This window comes from Acanthochromis polyacanthus, chromosome 6 (genome assembly GCF_021347895.1).
Source record: "Acanthochromis polyacanthus isolate Apoly-LR-REF ecotype Palm Island chromosome 6, KAUST_Apoly_ChrSc, whole genome shotgun sequence".
Lineage (NCBI taxonomy): Eukaryota > Metazoa > Chordata > Actinopteri > Pomacentridae > Acanthochromis > Acanthochromis polyacanthus.
In genome coordinates, this window is record NC_067118.1 from 4,237,969 (window position 1) to 4,249,367 (window position 11,399).

Sequence of the window (11,399 nt, forward strand, 5' to 3'; positions counted from 1 at the left end):
TCAGAGACGTTCGGACGTTTTTCTGCGCTTCAGCTGCGATTTTAACCGTTTTTCCGCTGCTGCCTCCCCCTCCTCCCCCCTTTGTTCTTCTTTAATGGATCCGCGTCTGGAGCCGCTGCCTCCCCCTCCTCCCCCCTCCCCCCCACACACAAAAACACACATTTGCAGCCTGAAAACGCCTCTTTTACGCACCGAGTCCTGCGCTTTAAAATGGAGGAAAAATCCCCCAAACCGGGGTTCCGACCGAGGCCGACACCCCCCTACAGCCCCCAGCTCCCGGTACACTGACACCCCCCACCCACCCCGCTCCCCCAAAGTGGGAAAACGGTGGGAAAAGCAGGAAAATTCCACGCGTAAAGCGGCGGAGCGGCGGAGGATGCGGCGGCGACTCGAGGCGTTTTCCCCCCGAAACCTCCACTCATCCTCCCCCCACCTCCCAACCACCACCCCGCTTCCCCGCCGCTGCCCCTCGGACCCGGAGAGCCCCAGAACCCTCCACCAGAACCCGCCCCGAACCCGTTCCCGACCTACTTGCACGGGGACGCGCAGAAAAGTCCAATCAGTGATTTAAATCCACAGTCAGTCCCACGCGCTGCTGCTGCTTTCTTCTTCTGCTGCTGTCTCCTCCTGATTCTTCTTCTTCTTCTGCTGCTGCTGCTGCTGCTCTCATGCAGCCCGCGCGGTCAGGTGAGTGCAAGTGGTTCGGTCCGGACAGGTAAACACGTCCTGCGTTAAACAGAAGAATAATCCAAAGCGCGGATCGGCGCGGAGCAGCACTCCATTCAGTCGCAGCCTGCCTCGGCTCGGCTCGGCTCGGTCTGCCCCCTCCACGGCACAGCCAGCCCCCCATCTGGGCCGTACCACTGCGAGCCGGGCCGGGGTGACAGATCCAATCAGGAGTCGCCGCTTAAACCAATTAAAGGTCGATTAATCGGCTTATTATCGGCTCGAGCGGCTCAGAGGACGGACGGACGGACGGACAGAGTTTGTGTTCTTCAGAGGAGAGAAATGAGAGTTTGCGTTTCATGAAGCAGCTGTTTCCCCCCTCCGGGAGCAGCGGAATGGTTCAGTCCAGCTCCTTAATCTGCTGTTTTTCTCCTCCAGAGCCAGATGTGGAGAGAAACTGGGAGAGAGACGCTGCAGGAGAGTTAGAGACATAAAATATGAAATATAAAGGTATGGAGACAGAGGGAGGAGGAGAGGAGAGGCATGTAAAGCACCAGAGAGCGGGGAGGAGGGTGAGGAGGGAAACCAGACGGATGCTGACAGACATGAGAACAAACAGATTCATGTAAAACTGCTGCAATCAGCTGAGAGTCATCAGGAGAACCAGAAGATGAACCTCTGGAGAACCTGCAGCTGGTTCTGTCTGAGGTTTAAATAAACAACTGGCAGCTGAATGAAGCACAGGTGGATTATGGGTGGAGAACCAGTAAAGCTTGCCAAAAATAATGGTTTTATAGTCTTTATCCTTTATATGAAGGTTAATTCCAAATTTAAGCTTAAAGAAGCAGCTTAAAGAAGCTAATAAGAGTAAAAATGCACTAACGGGAGCTAACACGGGCTAACATGAGCAAAAACGAGCTAACATGAGTTAAAAGAAGCTAAAAGGAGCTAAAAGAAACTAACAAGAGTTGGAAGGCAGTAACAAAAGCTAAAAGAAGCTAATAAGAGTTAAAAGGAGCTAAAAGAAGCTAACAGGAACGAAAATGTGCTAACAGGGGCTAAAATGACAGGAGTTAAAACCATAGACATATATACGTAGACGCCTCATTGACTGCGGCTGCCCACTCGAGCGATGTGCCTGCAGCGCCGCCATCTTGGACCGGGGCCAGCCGAGGCAGCGGTGCATAGAAGTCTATGGAGGAGAGAAGTATTGCTGAATCTAAAAGTGGAATTATTCGCCGAATTTTGAACCGATTGCCAAACTGTTTGATTTTTAGAAACGTCACACTTGTAGCTACTATACAAGGTGCTCGGATATTTTTTTACAATGCAGGTTTTGCCATACTGCTATTATTACTACTGTTAATAATAATAATTATTATTATTACTACTCTTAATATTATATCAATTATTACTATTATTACTGCTATTATTACTATTATTTTTATCATTATTATTACTGTTATTATTACTATTATATCACGTGTATAAATCACGTTCTTTGGGAAAGCTTAAACATGTGAGAAAAGTAGCTGAGATAAAGAATTGTCTACAACAAAAATAGTTCCATCATAAATCAGGGCTATTAGATCAATCAGATGCTGTATTCTAACCCACCAATTACTGCAGTAAGTTGCTAGGAACGCTAGATTCATAACATCGAATTTTAAACAAAAAAATGTCTCAGATTAGTTATTTCACCGGTAAGCAGCTGAATAATACACAGGATGATGCAGAGCTGGTTAGATCATGGGTAGAAGCCAGACACGGAGCTGAGGGGTTCTATCCGTCTTCTCGGCGTTTATTTCACTCTAGCTATGACAACCTGCTAACAATATATTATTCCTTACATACAGCTTACATGTGAAAAGTAATCCCACATGCTCTTGTTTCCTTACAGCGCTCATTAGAGCATCCATAGGCTGAACAGAAGTAAGGCATCTAAGTGTTGAGTGGCAAAACCAGCATTGTAAAAAAATATCCCAGCACTTTGTATAGTAGCTACACGTGTGATGTTTCTAAAAATCAAACAGTTTGGCAATCGGTTCAAAATTCAGCGAATAATTCCACTTTTAGATTCAGCAGTACCTCTCTCCTCCATAGACTTCTATGCACCGCTGCCTCGGCTGGCCCCGGTCCAAGATGGCGGCGCTGTAAGCACGTCTCTCGACAGCCTATGAGGCGTCTACCTATATATGTCTATGGTTAAAATAAGCTAACATGAGCTAAAAATAATAATAATAAAAAGCTAACAGGAGCTAGAGAAAGAATCCAGTAAAACTTACAAAAAATAATGGTTTTCCACATCAAATATAATGTTTGCTGTAGTCTTTATCCTTTGTGCGATGGTTAATTCCAGATCTAACCATCTTAGCATCAGGGATTTTGGTCTGAACCTGGTTTAATGTGGTCCAGATGCAAAAAAAACATACTGAAACCTCCATGTTTTTACTTTTTGACACATAAAATAATGGTTTTCCATTTCAAAAAATATGTTTTATACGGTCTTTAGCCTTAACACATTTTATTCCAGACTCACTTTCTGTACAACTGTGGAATGAAAACATCGACTCTGGAGGACGATGATGTCTGAGAGACAGTTAACATCCACAAATACAGAATATTATTCACTTTTTGAGATTTTTTTTACTTTAAACTCAGTTTTATGACTTCTTAGAGTTGAAGCTCAGGAAGCTAAATTAGCCACGAGAAGCTAACACCAGGAAATGAAATATGAAAAGGTCAAAAAGCAAAGAAATGTGCCCTAAAGTTCAGATGCAGCTCCATGATAGCACAAGCTAACAGGAGCTACAAGAAGCTAACAGGAGCTAAAAGAAGCTAACAAGAGCAAAAGGAGCTAACAGGAGCTAAAAGAAGCTAACAGGAGCTAAAAAAAAATCTAACAAGAGCAAGAGGAGCTAATAGGAGCTCAGAGAAGCTATCAGGAGCTAACAAGTGCAAAAACGAGCTTACGTGAGCTAAAAGGAGCTAACAGGGGCAAAAGCAAGCTAACAGGAGCTGAAATAAGCTAACAAGAGTTAAAATGAGTTGCAGGAGCAAAAATGAGAGAACAGGAGCTAAAAGAAGCTAACAGGAGCTCATAGGAGCTAATTGAGGCTAATAGACGCTAACAGACACTAACAGGAACTGTTATAGTGCTAACTGGAGCTAAGAGGAGCTAAAAGGAGTGAGCAGGAGCAAAAAGGAGTTAATAGGAGATAAAAGGAGCTAACAGGGGCTAATGGGAGGTAAAAAAAAAAAAAAAGACCTAACAGAGTCTAATGGAAGCTAACAGACATTAAAAGAGCTAAAATGTTCAAACTGGAGCTAATAGGAAAGAACAGGATTCATGAGGAGCTAATAGGAGCTAACTGCAGCTAACAGAAGGTAATAGTAGCTAAAAGGTGCTAACTAGAGCTAATAGGAACTGAAAGGAGCTAACTGTTGAAGAGTTTAAACATCAGGGTTCTGACTTTTTTCTTGGCATTATCAGGTAGGAAGGAAGTCAAAAATAATGTGTCAAAATAAAAATACAAAAGATTATTTTTTTCAGTAGTCAGAATCCTTAGTTCAAAGTCAGAATTTAAAATGAAAAGAAGAACTTTAATGTAATTAAATTAATATTTTACTCATACATATAAAATCTGCACATTATAAAAATAAATCTATTGAAAACAAAGGAAGCTGTGGTTCTGACTTTGATTCAACAATAATATAATATTTAATGTGGCTTTATACAGGAAAATTTAGATCTTTTACTTAGAGCAGAAAAACCACAATGTGTTCTATAAGCTATGAGTAATGGCATAAAAACAATATTAAATACACTTTTGAAAATGTGCATTATTTCAATGACTTTAAAAGACCAATAAAAATACATCATGATTCTTTAGCTGACTGTATGTTTTATTATTGTGAACCTAAAAGTAACTGAGGTGGTCGCATACACCGTTAGTTTGGGTTCACCCAGACAATTCCATGTTCATCCAGATAAACTCCCACTTTTATCCATGTGCTAACATAACTGCACAAGGGTTTTCTAATCATCAATGAGCCTTTCAGCACCATTAGCTAACACAATGTAGCATTAGAACACAGGAGTGATGGTTGCTGGAAATGAAAAAGCTAACAGGAGTTAAAAGAACCTAACAGGAGAAAAACGAAGCTAACAGGAGCTAATAGAACATAACAGGAGAAAAACGAAGCTAACAGGAGCTTAAAGAACATAACAGGAGAAAAACGAAGCTAACAGGAGCTTAAAGAAGCTAACAGGAGAAAAATGAAGCTAACAGGAGCTTAAAGAACCTAACAGGAGAAAAATGAAGCTAACAGGAGCTAATAGAACATAACAGGAGAAAAACGAAGCTAACAGGAGCTTAAAGAACATAACAGGAGAAAAACGAAGCTAACAGGAGCTAAAAGAACCTAACAGGAGAAAAACGAAGCTAACAGGATCTAAAAGAACATAACTGGAGAAAAACGAAGCTAACAGGAGCTTAAAGAAGCTAACAGGATTTACCTCTGTACCCCTATGGAAATATTCCATTAAAAATCAGCAGTTTCCAGCTAGAATAGTCATTTACCACATTAACTATGTCTACACTGGATTTATCATTCATTAAAACTGCTTTTCTTTCAATAATAAGGACATTTCTATGAGACCCTAAAGTTTTGAACAGTGGTGTGAACGTAGGAGAAAGAACAGATTTCCCTTAAATGAGTGAAACTCTGGATCTGCAGCAGAACTGTGAAGCTCAGAATAAGTGTGTGATTACAGATTAGTCACATCCTGATGAGTCAGTCGGCTGCTGTTCTCTTCAAACTGTCTCACAATAGGTGAGTTTCCACCGCAGGAGAACAGGAACCTTCAGACGGAACCAGGAGAACCCGACTGAGGCATCGTAAAGCAGTCTGACACTCAGCTTGGGTCTGTTTTTGGTCGACCTTCCAGACAAATTCGGAAAATAGGCAAAAACAGCAGCTTTCAAACCTTCATCTTCATGTTCATCAGGCCTTAAAGTCTGCAGCCAGAAACATGATTCACTCTGATGTCAGAACCAGATTCTGTCTTATTTCTAAACAGGTTTTCACATGTAAAGAATCTGACCTGATGTTTGGTTCGTCACAGTAAACGCTGACAGGGAATTATTCCAGGAAGAAAAATGTGTTTTTTAAAAAGCAAGAAGAGCAAATCTGGGGAATTTTAAGTGATTACATTTGTTAGAAATATTCACCTTGTATAGGAATTTGTTAATTATTTACTTGCTGTTATGTTATTGTTGTTTGCAAATGCAGGGTTTGTTCCCAGTGTTTGTTCCCAGTGTTCCCAGTGTTTGTTCCCAGTGTTCCCAGTGTTTGTTCCCAGTGTTTGTTCCCAGTGTTCCCAATGTTTGTTCCCAGTGTTCCCAATGTTTGTTCCCAGTGTTTGTTCCCGGTTTTCCCAATGTTCCCAGTGTTTGTTCCCAGTGTTCCCAATGTTTGTTCCCAGTGTTCCCAATGTTTGTTCCCAGTGTTCCCAATATTTGTTCCCAGTGTTCCCAATGTTTGTTCCCAGTGTTCCCAGTGTTTGTTCCCAGTGTTCCCAGTGTTTGTTCCCAGTGTTTGTTCCCAGTGTTCCCAATGTTTGTTCCCAGTGTTCCCAATGTTTGTTCCCAGTGTTTGTTCCCGGTTTTCCCAATGTTCCCAGTGTTTGTTCCCAGTGTTCCCAATGTTTGTTCCCAGTGTTCCCAATGTTTGTTCCCAGTGTTACCAATATTTGTTCCCAGTGTTCCTAGTGTTTGTTCCTAGTGTTGCCAATGTTTGTTCCCAGTGTTTGTTCCCAGTGTTCCCAATGTTTGTTCCCAGTGTTACCAATATTTGTTCTGAGTGTTCCCAGTGTTTGTTCACAGTGTTCCGAATGTTTGCTCCCAGTGTTCCCAGTGTTTGTTCCCAGTGTTCCCAGTGTTCCTAGCGTTTGTTCCCAGTGTTTGTTCCTCAGCGTTTCCAGTGTTCCTCACAGTTTTCAGTGTTCCCAGTGTTTGTTTCCAGGATTTCCAATGTTGTTTTCCCAGTGTCCCCAGTGTTTGTTCCCAGTGTTCCCAGTGTTTATTCCCAGTGTTCCTAGTGTTTGTTCCCAGTGTTTGTTCCTCAGAGTTTCCAGTGTTCCTCAGAGTTTCCAGTGTTCCTAGTGTTCCCAGTGTTGCCAGTGTTCCCAGTGGTCGTCCTCGTGGTTCAGGTCCAGTCTGACGTTTCTTCTTCTCTCTGTAATCAGCTGACAGTTCTGGTTTCTCTTTTCTCTGTAATTTTCCTAATTGAAGCCACTTGAAGGTCGAAGTCTCTGATCATCGTCTGAGTTTGTCTTCACCGTTTCCTGGACGCTCATTTTACTTTATGTTGTTTTCTATTGTTTGTTTCCTTTTGTTTGTTTCCCTTCTCTTTCTGTCTCCTTTCATTATTTTCCTTTCTTTCCTGAGATGAGATGGCTGAGGGTGTTTGGATGAAGAGGTTTGTAGAAATCAAAGGCTTGTGTTGAACTTTGGAGAAATCCTGAAAATTAGCTGTGAAATTACTACAGAGAAACTGTTTGTCCTCACCTGGACTCACCTGTTGTTGTTCTCTCCCTCCCCCCTCTCTGCTCTCTCTCTCTCTCTCTCTCTCTCTTTGTTCAGTGTAAATTGATGCTGATCGCCCCTTAATCTTTTCAAGTTGGCATGAAACAGTCAGCAGCATGCATAACAGTGTGTGTGTGTGTGTGTGTGGGGGGGGGGGGTGTACCTCATGTTGCAGGAACATAAACCAAGAGAGGTAAAAAATATTTCAAAAGAAAGTCAGAGAAGCAAATCTGAGGAATTTTAAGTGATAAAATGTGTTTGAAATAATCACCCTCTACAGGAATTTGATAATATTTGCTTGTTGTTGTTGTTTCTTCCCATTGTTCCAGGATTACCAGCGCTTGTTCCCAGTGTTTGTTCCCAGTGTTTGTTCCCAGTGTTTCTGCTATTTGTTTCTCAGAGTGTCGAGTGTTTCCAGTGTCTCTTCCCAGTGTTCAAAGTGTTTGTTCCCAGTGTTTGTTCCCAGTGTTTCCAGGACTCCAGTGTTTGTTCCCAGTGTTTGTTTCCAGTGTTTGTTCCCAGTGTTTGTTTCCATTGTTTGTTCCCAGTGTTTGTTCCCAGTGTTTGTTCCCAGTGTTTGTTTCCATTGTTTGTTCCCAGTGTTTGTTTCCAGTGTTTGTTTCCATTGTTTGTTCCCAGTGTTTGTTCCCAGTGTTTGTTCCCAGTGTTTGTTCCCAGTGTTTGTTTCCAGTGTTTGTTCCCAGTGTTTGTTCCCAGTGTTTCCAGGACTCCCAGTGTTTGTTTCCAGTGTTTGTTCCCAGTGTTTGTTCCCAGTGTTTGTTTCCAGTGTTTGTTCCCAGTGTTTGTTCCCAGTGTTTCCAGCACTCCCAGTGTTTGTTCCCAGTGTTTGTTCCCAGTGTTTGTTTCCAGTGTTTGTTCCCAGTGTTTGTTCCCAGTGTTTGTTCCCAGTGTTTTCAGGACTCCCAGTGTTTGTTTCCAGTGTTTGTTTCCAGTGTTTGTTCCCAGTGTTTGTTCCCAGTGTTTGTTCCCAGTGTTTCCAGGACTCCCAGTGTTTGTTTCCAGTGTTTGTTCCCAGTGTTTGTTCCCAGTGTTTGTTTCCAGTGTTTGTTCCCAGTGTTTGTTCCCAGTGTTTGTTTCCAGTGTTTGTTCCCAGTGTTTGTTTCCAGTGTTTGTTCCCAGTGTTTGTTCCCAGTGTTTGTTGCCAGTGTTTGTTTCCATTGTTTGTTCCCAGTGTTTGTTCCCAGTGTTTGTTCCCAGTGTTTGTTTCCAGTGTTTGTTCCCAGTGTTTGTTCCCAGTGTTTCCAGGACTCCCAGTGTTTGTTTCCAGTGTTTGTTCCCAGTGTTTGTTCCCAGTGTTTGTTTCCAGTGTTTGTTCCCAGTGTTTGTTCCCAGTGTTTGTTTCCAGTGTTTGTTCCCAGTGTTTGTACCCAGTGTTTCCAGGACTCCCAGTGTTTGTTCCCAGTGTTTGTTCCCAGTGTTTGTTTCCAGTGTTTGTTCCCAGTGTTTGTTCCCAGTGTTTGTTCCCAGTGTTTCCAGGACTCCCAGTGTTTGTTTCCAGTGTTTGTTCCCAGTGTTTGTTCCCAGTGTTTGTTTCCAGTGTTTGTTCCCAGTGTTTGTTCCCAGTGTTTGTTTCCAGTGTTTGTTCCCAGTGTTTGTTTCCAGTGTTTGTTCCCAGTGTTTTTTCCCAGTGTTTGTTCCCAGTGTTTGTTCCCAGTGTTTGTTTCCAGTGTTTGTTCCCAGTGTTTGTTCCCAGTGTTTCCAGGACTCCCAGTGTTTGTTTCCAGTGTTTGTTCCCAGTGTTTGTTCCCAGTGTTTGTTTCCAGTGTTTGTTCCCAGTGTTTGTTCCCAGTGTTTGTTTCCAGTGTTTGTTCCCAGTGTTTGTTCCCAGTGTTTCCAGGACTCCCAGTGTTTGTTCCCAGTGTTTGTTCCCAGTGTTTGTTTCCAGTGTTTGTTCCCAGTGTTTGTTCCCAGTGTTTGTTCCCAGTGTTTCCAGGACTCCCAGTGTTTGTTTCCAGTGTTTGTTTCCAGTGTTTGTTCCCAGTGTTTGTTCCCAGTGTTTCCAGGACTCCCAGTGTTTGTTTCCAGTGTTTGTTCCCAGTGTTTGTTCCCAGTGTTTGTTTCCAGTGTTTGTTCCCAGTGTTTTGTTCCCAGTGTTTGTTTCCAGTGTTTGTTCCCAGTGTTTGTTTCCATTGTTTGTTCCCAGTGTTTGTTCCCAGTGTTTGTTCCCAGTGTTTGTTCCCAGTGTTTCCAGGACTCCCAGTGTTTGTTTCCAGTGTTTGTTTCCAGTGTTTGTTCCCAGTGTTTGTTTCCAGTGTTTGTTCCCAGTGTTTGTTCCCAGTGTTTGTTCCCAGTGTTTGTTTCCATTGTTTGTTCCCAGTGTTTGTTCCCAGTGTTTGTTCCCAGTGTTTGTTTCCAGTGTTTGTTCCAGTGTTTGTTCCCAGTGTTTGTTCCCAGTGCAGTGTTTGTTCCCAGTGTTTCCAGGACTCCCAGTGTTTGTTCCCAGTGTTTGTTCCCAGTGTTTGTTTCCAGTGTTTGTTCCCAGTGTTTGTTCCCAGTGTTGTTCCCAGTGTTTCCAGGACTCCCAGTGTTTGTTTCCAGTGTTTGTTCCCAGTGTTTGTTCCCAGTGTTTGTTTCCAGTGTTTGTTCCCAGTGTTTGTTTCCAGTGTTTGTTCCCAGTGTTTGTTCCCAGTGTTTGTTTCCAGTGTTTGTTCCCAGTGTTTGTTTCCAGTGTTTGTTCCCAGTGTTTGTTCCCAGTGTTTGTTCCCAGTGTTCCCCGTGCCTTCCTTACGAGGACTACAGTGTAAATCATTGAACTTCAGTGAAGGCTGTGTTTAATTCTCCATGAAATGACTGGAAGTGAATGCGAGGTCCTCAGAATGTTTGCATAGGTGAGTTTTTTTTTAGCGATGTTTTTGGGACCTCTTTGCACATTCACCTTTTGGGGACCTGCCTCCCTTATGAGGACCGTCTCCACAGTGTAAAGTATTAAACTCAGTGTAGAGACAGTTTAAGTTTGCAGCAAATTAATGCAAGTCAAAGTGGTTGAATCCCAACTTTATGCATGTGTTTTAACACTGATGTCATGGGGGCCAGACCTGTCCACACACTTAGACTGTGAGGACTCGACTTTATTTTAGTGACAAAAACAATTCACAAGAAAGTAACACATCGATCTGGGTTCAAGGTTAGAGCGAGTCTCTGAGAGGAAAGTGTAAGTCACAGTGATGTCCTCTGAAGTGAAAACACGTGTGAGCGTGCAGCTGGTAGTTAAATCCTGAGTTTACGAGATCGAAGCCGCAGAGCAGAACAAATTCTCTGTGTTTCTGTCTTTATTTATTCCTACTTCTCTGAGGCTTGTCTGATGTCCAACACATCTGTTTGTTTATGTGTGTGTCTGTGTGTACGTAAGATGCAGTTTTATCATCCAGAAACCACTCACAGCTCAGTTCAGAATAAAAACCTCCGAACACGAACAAAGAGCAGCTGCTGAACGAACAGCGAATCTTTCAGCAGATAGAAATTCAACTGAGGCGCTGGTGGAGACTAAAACCAGAGCTAAAAGAGAACAAAAACTAGAGGGGTCATCAGAAGGAATCAGATAGTTTTGTTATTGTTAACTATTTGTGTGACAGTAATAATGTCTCTGATACTAGTTTATTTTGAATACTACAGACCAATCTCATGTGAAAAATCTTTCAAATTTGTAAGACTTTCACTTAAAAAATACCAATCGCTGAGACTTTTCATGTCTCTTTGTGGTTGTTTTGTGTCTCTTTGTGGTTATTTTGTGTCTCTTCTTGTCTCTTTCTGGTTGTTTTGTATCTCTTCTTGTTTCTTTGTGATTGTTTTGTATCTCTTCTTGTTTCTTTGTGATTGTTTTGTATCTCTTTTTGTCTCTTTGTGGTTATTTTTTGCCTCTTCTTGTCTCTTTGTGGTTGTTTTGTATCTCTTTGTGGTTGTTTTGTGTCTATTTTTGTCTCTTTGTGGTAATTTTGTGTTTCTTTGTGGTTGTTTTGTACCTATTTTTGTTTCTTTGTGGTTGTTTTGTACCTATTCTTGTCTCTTTGTGGTTATTTTGTGTCTCTTCTTGTCTCTTTGTGGTAGTTTTATGTCTCTTTGCAGCTGTTTCTGGTCTTTTTGTAATCTGGTTCCACATTAACTCCTCAGAGTTTGAACTAATCA

At 42.2% G+C, this 11,399-nt stretch overlaps 1 protein-coding gene and 1 long non-coding RNA gene across 2 annotated transcripts in view; one reads left to right on the forward strand and one right to left on the reverse strand.

The window, feature by feature from the left end:
• Window positions 1-833, reverse strand: part of plxna3 (plexin A3) — a 140,536-nt gene extending 139,703 nt beyond the window's left edge. The window contains 1 exon segment of the mRNA XM_051949856.1: window positions 532-833. The gene's annotated coding sequence lies outside the window, so the exon portion shown is untranslated.
• LOC127534526 (uncharacterized) overlaps window positions 1-11,399 on the forward strand; it is a 308,994-nt gene that overhangs the window by 154,055 nt on the left and 143,540 nt on the right. The gene's annotated exons all lie outside the window — the stretch shown is intronic.